General features: G+C 36.4%; 1 pseudogene; it reads right to left on the reverse strand.

Annotated features, from left to right (window-relative positions):
- Positions 1 to 16,797, reverse strand: part of LOC135203473 (broad-complex core protein isoforms 1/2/3/4/5-like) — a 62,172-nt pseudogene that overhangs the window by 9,701 nt on the left and 35,674 nt on the right.

Consider the following 16,797-nt stretch of genomic DNA (forward strand, 5'->3'; position numbering starts at 1 on the left):
TATCTAGATACTTGACTAATATAAGACATAGTTATTTTTCCTTATACAACATGTTTTTAGATGAAAATATGACTTGGATATGTCTTGTTGTGATTGTGAACTAATTTTTTTTTTAACAGATTACATTGGCGGCATGTTTATTGAGTAAAAAAAATATGTGATTCTGTTCACAATTTTTTTTTTTTTATATCATCGTAATACGAACTTTACGTTATTATCTTATATCAGCGTGAAACCACCGGCAGTAAAATGTGTTCTTTCAAGCACAGTAGTTTTGATAAAAATTATTTGATCTCAATTTTATCTACAGTTGTGTTTGATCGCATACGTTTAATGGAGTTTTATACTTGTTGCCGATACACGATAATGGTCATTAGCAGCTTGAAAAGTTTTCTCAGCTTGAGCTAGCTATAACTAGGTTTAAATTTGACAGTATATTTCGCGATTGATCTTTGATCTATGGCAAGTAAAGTTATTACATTAAGATACCCGAGTCCTATTCTACATATACATTAAGGTACCTAAGTCCTATTCTACATAATGTCATTTATAAAAACAATACGGTAAAAAGTGTGCTATAATAGTACGATGATTGAAATACAAGCCAAACGGTTACACAACGAGTATACCGCTAAAACCATACCTTCATCATTCTCTTTTGCTGTTTTTGAACTTATGTAACTAAAGGATGGGATAAAGTTAGGCTAATGTAATTTGGTCTCGTAATGTTATATTCTGTGATATAACATTACTCTGTATATGGACACATTTCTGAATAGAACACTGCAAGTTCTTCTTTAAATGGATATCTTCAAAGCAACAATAGTTTTTGAAATGAATATTTCTCAAAGCTCATATGTCAGATCAGACAGCCTCCTTGCTATAACCTGAGGCAAATTTTAAAAAAATGTAAATGAGCTTCCTAAGAGTGATTCCCTTTTTTCTTTAACATTACCATCTGAATGATCTAATGTCAATACCTTGCCCACAAGGACCAGTGCATATGTGGGATAGTCCTCGAAAGTTTCGTCAGTCTTCCTACCTTTTAACAAAGATAACCTATATTCTTTGGGTCTGTCCTGAGACAAGAACCAAAGTTGTTAAAAAAAATAAATGACTAATGATATCAAATCATGTTACACATTGTCAATATTTATTACCTCAACCATCAAGCAATCAAAGCACATTCAGTAAATCAATTATGAAATCCATGGTTCTGGGTCCTTTGTTTTACAAATTCTGGGATTTGCTAACCAATGAACCCATCAAATGTCGTCTATGGCTACATGGAGTTCTACATGGTCCAACAATAGCCACAGAGGTGAGCTCTGCAAAGTACATTGTAGCTCTAACAAGATAACTTCCAAGAGAGTGTAGGGATACTCGCTGGTTGTGGAACTTCTGGCTTTTTTGACTGATACATGTCTGGTGAGATTTGTACTATTTCCTTACCAGATAACTATGGCAATAGTATGTGATTAATGGGGTTGTGTGGCATTTATAATGCAAACACTATAATAATTAATATACTACAGAACAACAACTTCAACTTACTTAAAATACTCAAGTAAACAGCAAAAAATTATGATTGAAAAACTGAGGACACTGACACTCTCTTACATCCATAACAACAGCATAAAATCCGACGTGGAATAAGACCAGAAAAGCTAGCTGAATCAAACAACTTCGCGTACTTGTACTTGCAGACTTCCATTCTACAGATCTTGTAAACCTCCACAAAGCTTATATTCCTTGATTTTTCCATATCATCTGAGTTATCCACTCCTTGGCATTTGTGCATTCACTCTCTTAATCAGACCAAAACATGTTAGTTAATCTATTTCACAATCCCTATGTTTCCAATCACAAAGGTTCTGGTATTCCATTATCATTCCTAATACAGCTGAACACTTAATAGCACAGATATTTCTATTTTATAACCAGTAAACTTTCTAAAATACCAAATAATTAATGCCATTAATCTAATTATATGATGATCCCTAAGTCAACAGCAACATGAACTGCAAGTACTATTTCACAATCCCCATTAACTATGATTAAAAGAAAACTTCCTTATCCGTTTCTCTTATGCTAAACAGTATGATAATGCCACTTCTTCAGTTATAACGAAGCCACCACCTTTAAAAATTTCTAACGGCATCTTGTAATTAGTGTTTACTGACGAATCTTTTCCATGCTATACTAAAAAACATTTGCATACTTTTCTGGAGCAAACTATCAAGTACCAGAATAATATAACCACTCATTTAAGTCCAAAGGCATTTTTTTAACAAAATTGTATTCTTTCATTAATTCGATCTTCAAGATTAATTTCTTATTCAACTAGTTTCTACAGTCTGGTTGAAACAATTTAAAGAAGACACATTTGAAATCACAATGCATTTGAATCAGCCTGCCACAGGATTTGTTTGTAAACAAGAGGTGATAACTGACTAAAGGTGAAATTCAAGACTACACTTTGTTGGGAAGACAGTAAAGAACCTTTGGTACTTTTACAGCAGTACAAGGCAAAGTTTAGGCAGTAAACCTCATACACGAACTCCCACACATACACAAACAGAAAAACTGAACAAATAAAGAACAAAAACAGAGCATTTACCTGCAGCTTCCCTTGGTAGAAGTCCCATGGAGTGGCGGTCTGATCACCATGGGTGTGGGCTTGCCAGAGCCTCCTTCTCCCCAGTCCCATCCCCAATTCTCCCCCTTCCCCCAAATTAGTGTCGTCACTATGTGAATCCTCTTTAACAATGTGAGAGGGAATCAGCACTGGCGAAGGCCTGCTGCTTGAACTGCTGGTGGGGGGTGGTGGCAAAGACTGGGATGCTTCACAGCTTCCTGAGTAGCCCTGGATGCGTTGTCTGAGGATGGAACCTTCTGTCACCAAATTTACTGACCTGGTCGGCATGTGACTGTCCATCTTCTACCCCTCCCCCCTCCCCCTTCATCTTCTTGCTTCACCTTTGGCACGTCTGCGGCAGGTAAGGACGCAGGTAACAGAGGGGGTGGGGCTAACTGTTGCGGTGATGCCTGTTGAGTGCTTCGTGGAGTGTTGTCCCCACGCTGTTGGTTTGGTTAAGTGGTTTCGTGAGGGCAGCCGCTAAAGTAGAGCCTCTAAGTGGGGACTTAACTCTAAAACGGGATGGGGGTATATCTGAGCGGGGTGGGGTAGAAGGTGCTGCGGTGGAAAGTGGCAAGTTGTGGTTGGACTGCTTGTAGGTCGGCGTTTTTTGGGTGGTGGAGATATATGGGACGGCTGTTGCAAAATGTGACTTGAGAGGGTGTCGATCTTCTGCGCGGTGAGGACGGACCCTGCACAGCAATGGCCACCTAAGCTGCTTACAACTTTGTTTACCAATCCTCCCTAATTTAGAAAAAAACAATAACGAAAACTGTTACTTTCAAGAATAGGAAACAATTATAGGCCATACTACAAAGTATCATTTTCAAATATAAGAGCAGAAACAGGCAGTCCCTGTTATCGGTGGCCTCAATTATTAGTGATCCGGTTTCATGGCGCTTGTCTAGAGATGAGGACTGAATTTTCAGTGCTGTTATGCGCCGATCATCGGTTATCGGCACCGATAACACAGATTTTCCGTTATGATCATGGTGTCGGAATGGAAACCATGCCGATAACCATGGACTGCCTATAATATATTGCAGTAGATATTATACTCATCTGGCCTCATAAATTAGCACAAAAAGTTAAGAAAGAGCCAAAAACTCAATACTCACTCACTGAATCTCTGTGCAGCTGATGGGTACCTATGTGAGGATGGTGTTGGTTTTGTTCAGTCAGTCCCTTTATATGTAGCATCTCAGCTGTGGCGTAAAAAGGTCGAGAGTCTGTCTTGAGACACGTAAACCTCTCCTTGGTACACAAAGCTGAGAAGCGCCGACATGTCCACATACGCCACATCTCGCAATATGATTATTGGATGCTGGCATGGATTTTGCTGGAAGGAGAAAGGGAAAAAATTAAGGAGAGAAACTAACCACAATATATTTAAGGAGGACCTATTTCTTTTGAGCACCTACAAGTTAACCTATTTCAAAAGTTAACTGAATTACATGAAACCCTGTCTCATCCCATCACAATTCCTTGCTTAGTCATGGCATGCCAAAAAATACCAACTGGACATGGAGTGACTTTTTAAAAATGAATTCACATGAAACACAGAAGTTATTTCTAATACCCCTGCTACGGCTAACAGTCAGGTTAGTTGAAGTTGACTGTGATACGTGCACATACAATTTACCTATTTTAATGTCAACATAAACATATCACTTAAAACCACACTATTAAAAATTTTAAAAATCCATGTAATAATGAATGATTGTTTGTTTGTTTGTATGGTGTTTTTACATTGCATGGAACCAGTGGTTATTCAGCAACGGAACCAACGGCTTTACGTGACTTCCGAACCACGTCGAGAGTGAACTTCTATCACCAGAAATACACATCTCTCACTCCTCAATGGAATGGCCGAGAATCGAACACCGACCACTGAGGTGAGAAGCAAACACCAAACCAACCCCGCCACTGAGGCGCTTGTGTATATATGATGAAGAATATTTGATGTGTTGCACAGTTGCATCAAATGTATCTACTCTTCAAAAAGGGCAGTAAACAAAATACGTAAGATGTTTCACTCACCTTGAGCAAGTTTCTGAAGTAAGGGGAGCAGGCAGATAGTACCACCTTGTGGGCCTTCAGACTGCGTCCCTCACAAGCCAGCGTCACGTCCACAAGTCCTCATGGTCTCTTAAGTGCTCAACGATGTGGCGATGTTGCTGTGAAAATTGTTCCACCGCAGGCAAAAGTGTTGGTCACTACCCATGGCGATCATGTGCTGCTTACTACTACACAAAAAAGAGAAAGAGAGAGAGAACTATTACAAAAGCGAACGCAGAATTCAAATTTCTAACATGTCTAAATTTACATATGTTTTATCAGAGCTATAAATTTCAGTTTCGTGAAAATTAAGATTTATGATGATAGGAAGACTTATGATAATGAACAACAAAAATATTAAAGAAACATTGACAAAACAAGTCTGATATGACATTACAAAGATAAACTTGTAAATCACAAACAATATATGTACATAACTCCTCCTGTACCGTACTCCATCAATAAAGAACTTTTACTGCAAAACAATATAATATTTTCTCTACAGAATCAATGCTTCCTGAACGCCAAAAATCATCATCTTACTTATAAATTTTGTGAACTACCAATGTTCCACCACAAAAATTTGTCACACTAGTATGAGTTTTCATAAAAGATAGCTTTGCTTCTCTCCCGCAACACTTCACGGCCATTCAACCCACCCATACCCCAATGTACCAAGGCAGACGTTTGATCCCCTTTCTGATAAAACAACTGGCTACATGTGATTCCAGCTTGCAACTAAGACCTACAGATATCATTTGAATCTGCAAGGGCAAACAATTTTCCCAAACACTTTTTGAGAGGGCAGTTGTAGATGCAATATTTGTTTTTGATACTCATTCCTCTTATTTTGACACTTCAACCACTGATGGTGATTATGGAACAAAAATGGATAAAATATCACATAAGACTAAAGGCAACTGATCAATGCCTTCAAATACATCATATATTAATCATAGCCACCAACTTCCTCTCAATGGTTTGATCACCAATAGAAACTGACCAATGCCTTAAGATCAGTAGGTTACCTATAACCTATTTACTCTTGATGGTCTGATAAGAACTGGAGTAAACAGCTACCAAATTACAAATTAATACTTCAACATTTATGTAAACAAAATTGCAAGTCACTCATTTACCAAGTGACTTAGCACTGACAAAAAAAAAAAATTGAATGACTAGACTAGACATGTAAATTACTGGATGACTAATGTAAATTACGAATCTATAAATTATATCTAAATGACAAAAGCAACAGCTGTCAAGAACAATCTGGCTAACAATTAACTAATAAAACTTCAATGAGAACTTGACAATGAAATTACCTTAGAACTCTAAGCTTTCAAGATAACAAAACGACTCAAAAATCTTGCATACACACACACTCAAAGACAAATTTTGATTCTTTATCTATGGATGTCCATAAGTATTTAAGATATACTAAGGCAAAAGAATATACTGGCAAATTGCAAGTTGTACACTGTATCAATGTGTGATTTTGATTTTCCTATAGAATGCACATTCATATCCTACCTTGATCTTGAATTTACCTATAATTTTCCCTTTTTAATACCAAACATTTAAAAGATGATTTAACTATCCATAATGATCTACCTAAATTTCAAACCTTGAACTATACCATAACACCTTTCCCACTTCAAAGATTATCCATAGCAATCTTGACACTTTCTCTCAGTAACTAATCCCTAAATGAAAAAGAGAGAATTCACACTCAAGGCCACCTATTACCGCCAACATCATTTCCTACGACATGCCGTCACAACGCAATAAGGACTTGTTCACTCTGCATAATACATGGTGACACTGACCTTTAAGACAAGGACTAGGGATAACAATTACATGGTACGACTCTTCTTTTGTCCCAGATGATCTAAAGAGACAAGGACGACACAATACAAAATATAGTTAGAACGTAGAAACAAAAATCAATACAAGGCTGGTGAACTGCGTCATGCCATCACACAACTGCCTGATTTCTGTGGTACAGTGTCTTTTATCTTTTTTCTTGTGGGGGAGGGGATTTTCCATTCAACATCCTATAGCAATTTTCTATATACGTATAAACAAAATATTCACTTCTACAGAGGCTGCAAAACCATCAACTTGAAAGTCTGCAACGAACGGAAACACTGGATCACAATTATTTCTCTTACCAATAAGTTCACAGTTAAATAGCCATGCAATTAACACTTCCAAACCAGATCATTCTTTAAAATATATACAAACAATCACCCCAGAATACCTGCCACCCAGCAGAAGCCTTTAACTCGTTCAACACAGGAGGTGAATTTCGAAAAGATTACGGATCAAATGTGTTACATGACTGGCGTTCACTGACAACAGATACACTATGGTACATTACTAACACTCCAGGGTCATGGGTGAGGAGCAAGACCTCCATACAGTGACGTTCTGTCGTTTATCGTTACGTGTGGCATAACTCTCCTGCATACATATTGTCTTCCTGGCGTAAACAACTCATATACCCATTGATAAACCCCCTCTTATCAGTGGCCCTGAAAGACTCATATCATGAACTACGTATTGAGAAGGGAGTGACGCAAATACTGTACTCCTAGAGACTACTTTCAGTGGGGTGACTGGTGCAATTATCTTCAAATAAGAAAATTTTTTTTTTTTTTTAAAATGGAAAAGCAGAAACATTCAATTTTACCATTCTGCCTAATAAATACTGTCTGTAAATAATAATACAAAAAAATATTCCTCTTGTCCTTTTCATTCCTATCCAAAGTCTACTGTTTAAGGGATCAAATTCCTCACTACCTACAATGAGAGAGAATGAGGGCAATCAGTATAGGTGGCTAGGTGGGTTCTCTAAGATAAAGTGAGGTAAGTTGATGATAAATGCCACTCAAAACTCAAGATTAAAAATCAGGAGCTAAGAAAATCAATAACTTTCCCTCCCAGGCAATGCCAAAACTTTTTTTGACAAAATACATATCATGTTCTAGATAAATGTACTATGGTATTTCATGTACTGTATTTTCTAATGATGGTTCAAATGGGACTAACTGACTTTCAAATTTAGCAAACAAGAAATCAACTAAATAAACTACTGTAAAATGATAACATACCAACTGCAACCTAACATCCCTCTAGAATTAACTTTAACAAACAAATATTGACATCAAGACAAGCTACTATTGATTACAGAGTAAAATTTATGACAAAATTCTCATGTACTTTCAAATGATAACCTCTTATTTCACAAAAGGGCAAAACAGCACAGACAATGATTGTTGGAAAGTCCAAGTTAAGCACAGTCCCGCTATCAGACGAAAAAATGATACATGCTCGCATTAACCACTTTATTCAAAAACATCTTGGACGACCTTGCCAGATAAGATATGGTGGGGGGAGGGGGGGCTAAAGCTCCTAAAAACACACACACTCATCAGTACAATGAATGGCCCATGACTGATAGCTCAATGTCACAGCAGAGAAGTACCTTCGACAGTTATCCTGGTGGCTGGCTAAATGTTCGATTGTTTAATAACCAATTATATGTACTATTACGGATTTGTCATTTGAGGTATAAAAGTGACTTCGAACAAGGAAATCAGTAAATATGACACCTGACATGGAAACATGTTGATAGACCATTTGACAAACTTTTAACTGGAAAAACTGAATGTGTTAAATGTTTAAACCCAAGTATAACGACTTCTTTTCAACGATAAAGACATCCAATGTTCACAAACCTACAATGCAACTTCTCATGCAACCTGTCCACATGGCCCACTATTGATATATCAAAGAGATAAGCCCAAATTCACGTGCACAACCAGAAATGTCCATGAGCCTGAAGCTCATTTTTAATGGACAATATAAAAAATGTTCAAAACAAAAAGCGTTGAAAATATTACTGTTAACTTGCAATTCTTGAATGCAGCTTTCTTTTCTTTCAATTTAGCATCTTACTCAATGCAACTGAGTTGCCAGATGCCACAGATTCCTAGCTTTACAATCTTTGATTGTTTTTTAACCGGTTTCCAGCTGGCGCTGAAAGATTATCCAATTGCTAAGAACGAGGTTTGTTCCATGTACGAACAAATACATAAAAGTCATCTGTGTTTACAACACTTTTAGAACAAAAGATCTGAACCATGTGATGGCAACGCCATCATTGACCTGGTTGCTGAGTGATAAATGAGGTCTAAAATCGGAAATAAGTGAAGTACAAAATATCAATTAGAATAAAATACTACACTGCTGAAACATGGTCTTGTTTTGGCTTAAACTGAAATTAAGGCAACTGACTTCAGCAGTTTGAAGTGATGTAAAACAACCCTGTCTCGAAACAAGCAATTTCCTACCACAAGACACTTGCCGCGCTAAACCTTTGTATTCAGTGACAAAATTCCTAAAGAACCCTTTGAACAAAGCCATCCCAAAATGTTTGTACGACCACAGCATCACCTTCCCAGTGTTACATAATGACACAAAATCCACTCTGCACTGACTTAACTATCATCAATGAAAAATATATGCTAAAATGCTCCTAAGCCATAACAGATGAAGAATGCAGGAGTATTGACTTACAAATTTTGAGGGTCATAGTTTCAAATATTAATAGCTTTGTTTTCATCTTATTAACATCACATCACAAGGACAAATATTCAAAGTGATAACAAAAAAGTGACAATGCCTCTTATTATACTTGTCCTTGGTAATTGGGAATAAATTACAGTGACAAATACAGTACGTACTCTAGTCTTATCTCACTAGTATTCCACGTAGATATCAATCTACATGTGATCACATTCCCTTCCATTTCATTTAAAGTTACTCCATAGTATTTCTTAACATGGCATACATGCAAAATACCTCCACATTCTAACCACTAAGCTTTGTATAATACATATCTACATTACTGTCCGAACCTAAATATATATGCTGTATTACTCCTATTACAGTACATATTGACCTTAAAACATCATAAAAATACAAGTAAAAAACATTGACATGATGGCAAAGCGCATTATGTATTAACTTGCAAATGTAATTCACACCTTTAAAACTACTACTGATTTGACAGTTGAAGGGACCCGTCTCAAAAAAGACCGACATTCAAAATTACAAAAACAGAAATGAGTAAGTAGTGTCATCGCCATGGGAAACTTTTGGGTAATAAGGTCTAAAGCAAACCAGAATCCTTACAATTTCTCGCTTGCATAAACCTTTTCAAGAAGTAAACTTTTCCCAAAAGTATGCCATACATACATATATACCTCTACAAGTAATTGAACACAGTGATTCATCAACAGCAGAACATAACACAGCACTATCTTGTAACACCATGTACCCTAAACATGTTTAATGTAATAACCAATTTTCCCCATTCCTTGCCCCAATGCTACTTAAAGATTTTCCTCTTAAACAACACCAACTCTGTCTAATGCCGACATGCTGGGGTTTGGACTGCGTGTTTACGAGGAACATACAAAGAAGACAGACACCACAAAATCAGTTCTGATAATGATCACGTGATGATGAAATCAAGTGTTCTAGCGTTATCTAGATCCTTTCCCAACATGTAGTCCCCCAAAGCCATCCCTCTGATTCTATAAAATGCTTAAAATGCAATGCTATCATTGACACAATTCCCAAAGTAGTACCTTGAAAATCCTATTACTTTTCACATTTCAACAGAAACTAAATTCAAGATCAATAAAAAATAAGCTGGTCCACCCATAACCTAAACACCTGAAAGTTCTTATGATAACAATTCACATCTCGTGGGCCTAAGGAAGATTATATAACAGACAGAGAAGGTGCAGAGAGATCTGACGTTGAGGATAGGAACAGTCTGAGGTTGTGTTCTATAAATAGAACATGGCAAAGACTGGAGGGGTGGGGGTTGGAGGGAAGCCAAGAAAATTATGGAAAAAGGGTATGATGGAAAATAATGACCCAAAGTTCACAGGAACAAAGAGATATAGAAAACCCAGAAACCCACACGGGGCAACCTTAACAAAGTGTAAAAAGCTCCACAAGCAAAAGTTGTGACTGACTGAATCATTCATGGGTGTGTAAATTCTTCTAAAATTAGCTACATAAGATTTTAAAACAGCTGCACTCAAAAGACTTTAAAATGACAAATTTTCTAAGACAATTTGTATTTTTCATAGCTACAAACCTTCGGTCTTAACAATTGGATAATTTATAGTGCCTAGCTGGATCCGGTTAAAAAACAGACGAAACTGAATGTAACAATTTGCAAAGGCAATGATAAACGAAGGCACCCACAAATTTTGTTGGTTTTGCTGTAAATAATAAAGTACGTAATCTCGTACAACTTCAATTCATGAATTAAAACCTGTGCCATTTGCAAATGAAAAAGAGAAGTTTCTATTTCTTGGCTTACAAAATATCTTAAAAAATTCCTAAGACGAAAATGCATAAGACACCTAATTATGAAATGCACAAAAAAAAGTTACAAAACCAAACTCACTACTGTACTGTAGTTGCTATTAAATTATCCTAATTTTTACATCTTCACACATTCCTGTAAGGATAATAAGAATATTCAAAACAGATATATAATCCCTCAAACATTGAGACCGCCTTACAATTTTATAACCAGAGTAACATCCTTGCCATAAAATGGTAATTCTAGCAGACAAGAAAATTAAAAGTCATCACTGAATTACAAAGGTAATTTCTGGTCAAGAACATGAGATAAGTAGAAAATTATGCTTCATGTTACTGGCAACCCACCAGGAAATATTATCAAACTCAAGAGACCCGAATTACGCACAATACCCGAGATAAAGTAGCTGGGTACAGTATCAGTTTGTGCCTCTGCATTATCACCAATTTTACAACTGCGCTGCACTGAATATTCTGTCGTAACTTTTAATCTTGACTGCATTCGACTTGACTTAACGCATCTCCATTTAATGATCTTGCCCATAAGTTGTGTCTAATATACCATGAATGTCTCAAGGGTGTAAATGTACTTTAAATGATTATACGTACTTTGTCCTGAATATGATCATTTAAAATCCTGAATACTTCCAGATGCTGGAAAGTCATGAAATCTCAAAAAAAGGAGATTATTTGGAGATGTAGAGGAAAAATGGTGAAGGACAGTTTGAGATATGTAAAGGCAACTCAAAAAATTTGTGATATAAAACAATAGGGAAAACTTAGGCCAGGAGGGACTTCTAGAGATTGATTTACTGATTACAGCTACTAAAACTGGCATCACAAAGCCAATTAATAAATAAATAACTTCAAAGGTAGTTTCCTATGACAAATATCTAAACATATACAGGCCGTTCCAGGTTACTGGCAGGCTCGATTATCAGCGATCCAGATTTATGGGGCTGGGGCTTGTCTAGCGACAAAAATTGGCAATTTTCCGTGCCGATATGTACCTAACAGAGACACCGATAGCCGAAAATTAGCTATTTTCAGTTATCATCACACAGTTTTCATAGAAACCCCCCCCCCCCATTAATTAACTGGAGGACTGCCTGTATATGTACTGTCGGCCAAAAAACTCGTGGCAGAGTTTCATAATTTTTCGTTCACCTGCCTGACGCACGATTCATGCCTTATTTATACCATTTTTTGCTTTTCAAAGATGGAAGAAATCATGTGTAATGACGTTAAAACAGTCACTGATATCTTTAGACATTATTTTATGTTATTGTGTAAAACTATTTCCCATATAGCAAAATTGACGTGAACGAAACGAAGTGATAAAAAACGTCATATCACAACCATAGATATACATTACCAAATATACATTACCAAAAATTATACTAAATTTTTGCCGCTCTTAAAACCAATTTTATTCATCTATGTATGATTCTCTCCGGTTTATTAAGCTTTCTTGATATCTCTCCAACAGGAACTTGCACCGAATGCAGTGCAATATTTCTCTCGCTCATCGAGGGATGTTTCTTAGACGATCAAATGACACATTGACATTAGATTCCCGTGCACATAACATCAAAAGCAATGGAGTGAGGTCGCCTGGTTCACACTGTTAAGATATCGTTTTTTTTTTCTTTTTGTTTTTAAATTTGATAGCATTTTGTGAGATTCCAATGTTTTCTGTAAAATTTAACAAATGGAATAGTTCAACTACCTTAATATTGAAGCTGACAATTTAAGGACTATGTTTATGCGATACTACTATCACTAGTAGTATCGCATAAACATAGTCCTTAATTGTCACTTCAATATTAAGGTAGTTGAACTATTCCATTTGTTAAATTTTACAGAAAACATTGGAATCTCACAAAATGCTATCAAATTTAAAAACAAAAAGAAAAAAAAAAAAAAAAAAAAAGATATCTTAACAGTGTGAACCAGGCGACCTCACTCCATTGCTTTTGATGTTATGTGCACGGGAATCTAATGTCAATGTGTCATTTATCGGTCTAAAGAAACATCCCTCGATGAGCGAGAGAAATATTGCACTGCATTCGGTGCAAGTTCCTGTTGGAGAGATATCAAGAAAGCTTAATAAACCGGAGGAGAACATCATCATAGATGAATAAAATTGTTTTAAGAGCGGCAAAATTTAGAACATGGCCTAGAGGTTGGAACACCTCGAAGCACCACATTGAGAGCAAGACAATACAGTAGTGTAAATGCTGCTGAGCAACATTCATTTGTGAACTTTGAATTCTAGTGCCTCGTCACAACATTGCTGAACCAGGAATCATGACTAGCTCTACGCTTATGAAGTTATGACTGGTCTGATGAATACTTTAGATGGAGAGAAAGAGATTTTTAAATCTACACTTGAAGTCTTTGATAGTTGTCTAATGAATAAAGTCTAATGAATAAGCAAACTTATCTTTGATGGATGAGAGATTCAGTTAGGCTTACTCTTTTTGTTTTTTTTTTTTATCGGTGGCCAGTTGAATACCACGGATAGGGAGGGAAACGGTTTTCAATGATGCATGCATTTTTTTCTTCAAAACCTAAAAATACATTTTATTGGGAGATACTTTATTAACATCGCCTCTAATCCTTCCATCACTCCTATACGCCACCTCCGTTCTCTTCTACATCTCAGGCGACTAGATCCGACTTCTCACTATGAACTCCATGGATCTCGTGAAAGCATCACTAATAATAACGGTTATTTTAAAATTCCCCGCACCGACAACGGACGCCTTAAAATGCAAGTTTATAAAATATTTCTGTTCAAAGAAACTTTAGCTTTCATTCCACAAAATATGTGCATACACTCGTGTTACACCCTGTAGCCGTCAAAGAGCAACCCTTGATTAAAGCAGTAGGTCTTTCTTAAAAAAAAAAAAAAAACAAAAAAAAAAAAAAAAAAAAAACCATTGAAATAGACTTAAACGAGTAACGTCACCTTTCATATTTTCTTATCCTTTCAGCTACTTATAATATGCTTATGGGAGTAGGTCTAGTAAGTATACATCTGAAACTAATTTGAATTAATTTCTATTTAGAAGAAATGAATAGCTACAAAAAGATAAACCTAAGAAAGCTTTAAGGAAAGTAAAAGCCTTTCTTAATGTATTCGTCAGTTTTGACTCCCACAGCTTTCCAAGGTGTCCAAATGAAACAGGATGATATGCAAGGAATTCGATAAAAAAATAAGACTGAATTATATTCGTTTGATTTTTTTATGATTGCTTTTTGACTTTGAATAGCTAGGTCTGAGTTAATTATGTTAAGCAATTATGAAAAGGATGAGAAGAAACATGGCTAATACAACAAGAATAACGGGAATAGTCAAATAAAGCAGATTAATATATATAATATATATATATATTATCTATATATATATATATATATATCTATATATATATATATATATATATATATATATATATATGTAGTTCGATTTAAATATTCATTAATATACGTATCGGAGAGAGTATCCTGCTGAAATAGACATAGGCAAATCATCTGGGAAAATCAGAAGTCCAATTTAGGCCCACTAAATGTGTCAGTACAAATTTTTGATTTTATTGATTCAAAGGACAAAAATTAGTTTAACTAAAAATCGTTTTCAAAGAATGTTAACGCCTTGATGTATTATTTATCGCTGTAGGAGACGAAATGACAACACCCCAAGTGCAGTACGATACGTTGAGTCAAGACTAGCGCCAGCAAAGCCAACTTCAAAATCTTCGGTAAGCTGTCACGAAGCTTGAGTTGAGAATAAAATTAGAAATCGTGGACCATCGGTATCATTTTCCTTACTTTGCAAAATAATTATCTTTAATACATTGAATAAGTCTACTCAGTTCTAATGTCATTTATTTCAAGTATAGCACCTTTGAAAGGAAATATTATTTATTGTTAAGTAAATAATCTGGCACCTGCATATGGCAATATTTCCATAACGAACAATGAATTAAGAAACTACGCCCAATTCTTTCGTTGGCCTCTGTACATGTATGAATACAGGCAGTCCTGGTTATTTGCGACATCGGTTATTGGCAAACTGGTTTTATGGGGCTTGTCTAGTGGCAAAAAATTGGCAATTTTTGGTGCCAAAATACACAGATTTCCGATTATCAGCACCAATAATAGAGTCTTGGTGTCGATAAATACCTAACCGAGGCACCATCATCCAGTTAACAGCGCCAAAAATTTGATTTCACTTGTCATCAAGCCATCAGAGAGAGAGAGAGAGAGAGAGAGAGAGAAGAGAGAGGAGAGAGAGAGAGGAGAGGAGAGAAGAGCTGTTCTATGTATATTTTCTTAGGGATTTTTTTCTATGTGAGAGAGAGAGATAGAGAGAGAAGGATGAGAGAGAGAGAGAGGAGAGAGCCTGTGCTATGTATATGATCTTAGGGATTATTTATATGAGAGAGGACGAGAGAGAGAGAGAGAGAGAGAGAGAGAGGAGACAGAGAGAGAGAGAGAGAAAACAACGAGAGGAGAGGAGAAGGTCTGTTCTTCTATGGATATGTTCTATGGAATTTCTATATTTCAGAGAGAGAGAGAGAGAGAGAGAGAGAGAGAGAGAGAGAGAGAGAGAGAGAGAGAGAGAGAGAGAGCGAGAGAGCATGTTCTACATATATGTATCTTAGGGATTTCTACATTTCAGAGAGAGCGCCAAAAATTTGATTTTCACTTGTCATCAAGCCATCGAGAGAGAGAGAGAGAGAGAGAGAGAGAGAGAGATTTAGAGAGAGAGAGAGAGAGAGAGAGAGAGAGCCTATTCTACATATTTCTTAGGGATTTTCTATATTTGAGAAGAGAGAGAGAGAGAGAGAGAGAGAGAGAGAGAGAGAGAGAGAGAGAGAGAGAGCCTGTTCTACGTATATATTTCTTAGGGATTTTCTATATCTGAGAGAGAGAGAGAGAGAGAGAGAGAGAGAGAGAGAGAGAGACTGTTCTACGTATATGTTTCTTAGGGATTTTCTATATGAGAGAGAGAGAGAGAGAGAGAGAGAGAGAGAGAGAGAGAGAGAGAGAGAGAGAGAGAGATGAGAGAGAGAGCAGTGTTCACATATATGTATCTTAGGGATTTCTATATTACAGAGAGAGAGAGAGAGAGAGTGCCTGTTCTACATATTTTCCTTAAAGGGATTTTCTATATTAGAGAGAGAGAGAGAGAGAGAGAGAGAGAGAGAGAGAGAGAGAGAGAGAGAGAGATCCACATTCATCAACTCAGCTATTTTTAAGGTTTACGGTACTTCGCTGAATCGCATTTTTAACACATCCCTTCTGCTCACCCACAAATGTAAAGCATGACTCTAAATGAAAACAACTTGGAATGCATCCTCACTATCTTGAGTACAGAAAATTAAGTCGAGAGGGGATTCAAACAGCATAATATACCCTGAGGATGGTGTTACCATGACAACATTGTATGCATTCCAATAAATATACCCATAAACAAAGTAAGTCACATACTGTTTGCCATGGAATTTGTACCGCTTTATTATATGTGGCGGACAAGCACAACAGTCTGCATTGTTGCCGAGTGAGAGATGGTACACAATTTTAAAATCAGAATATGATCAAGTACTTCTTGAAGGAATCATTCAGTTTTTCATGTTATGTCATACTAAAAATAATTCTAATTCAAAAGCAGAGTTTTT

The sequence above is a fragment of the Macrobrachium nipponense genome, chromosome 36, assembly GCF_015104395.2.
Source record: "Macrobrachium nipponense isolate FS-2020 chromosome 36, ASM1510439v2, whole genome shotgun sequence".
In the NCBI taxonomy this organism is placed as follows: Eukaryota; Metazoa; Arthropoda; class Malacostraca; order Decapoda; family Palaemonidae; genus Macrobrachium; species Macrobrachium nipponense.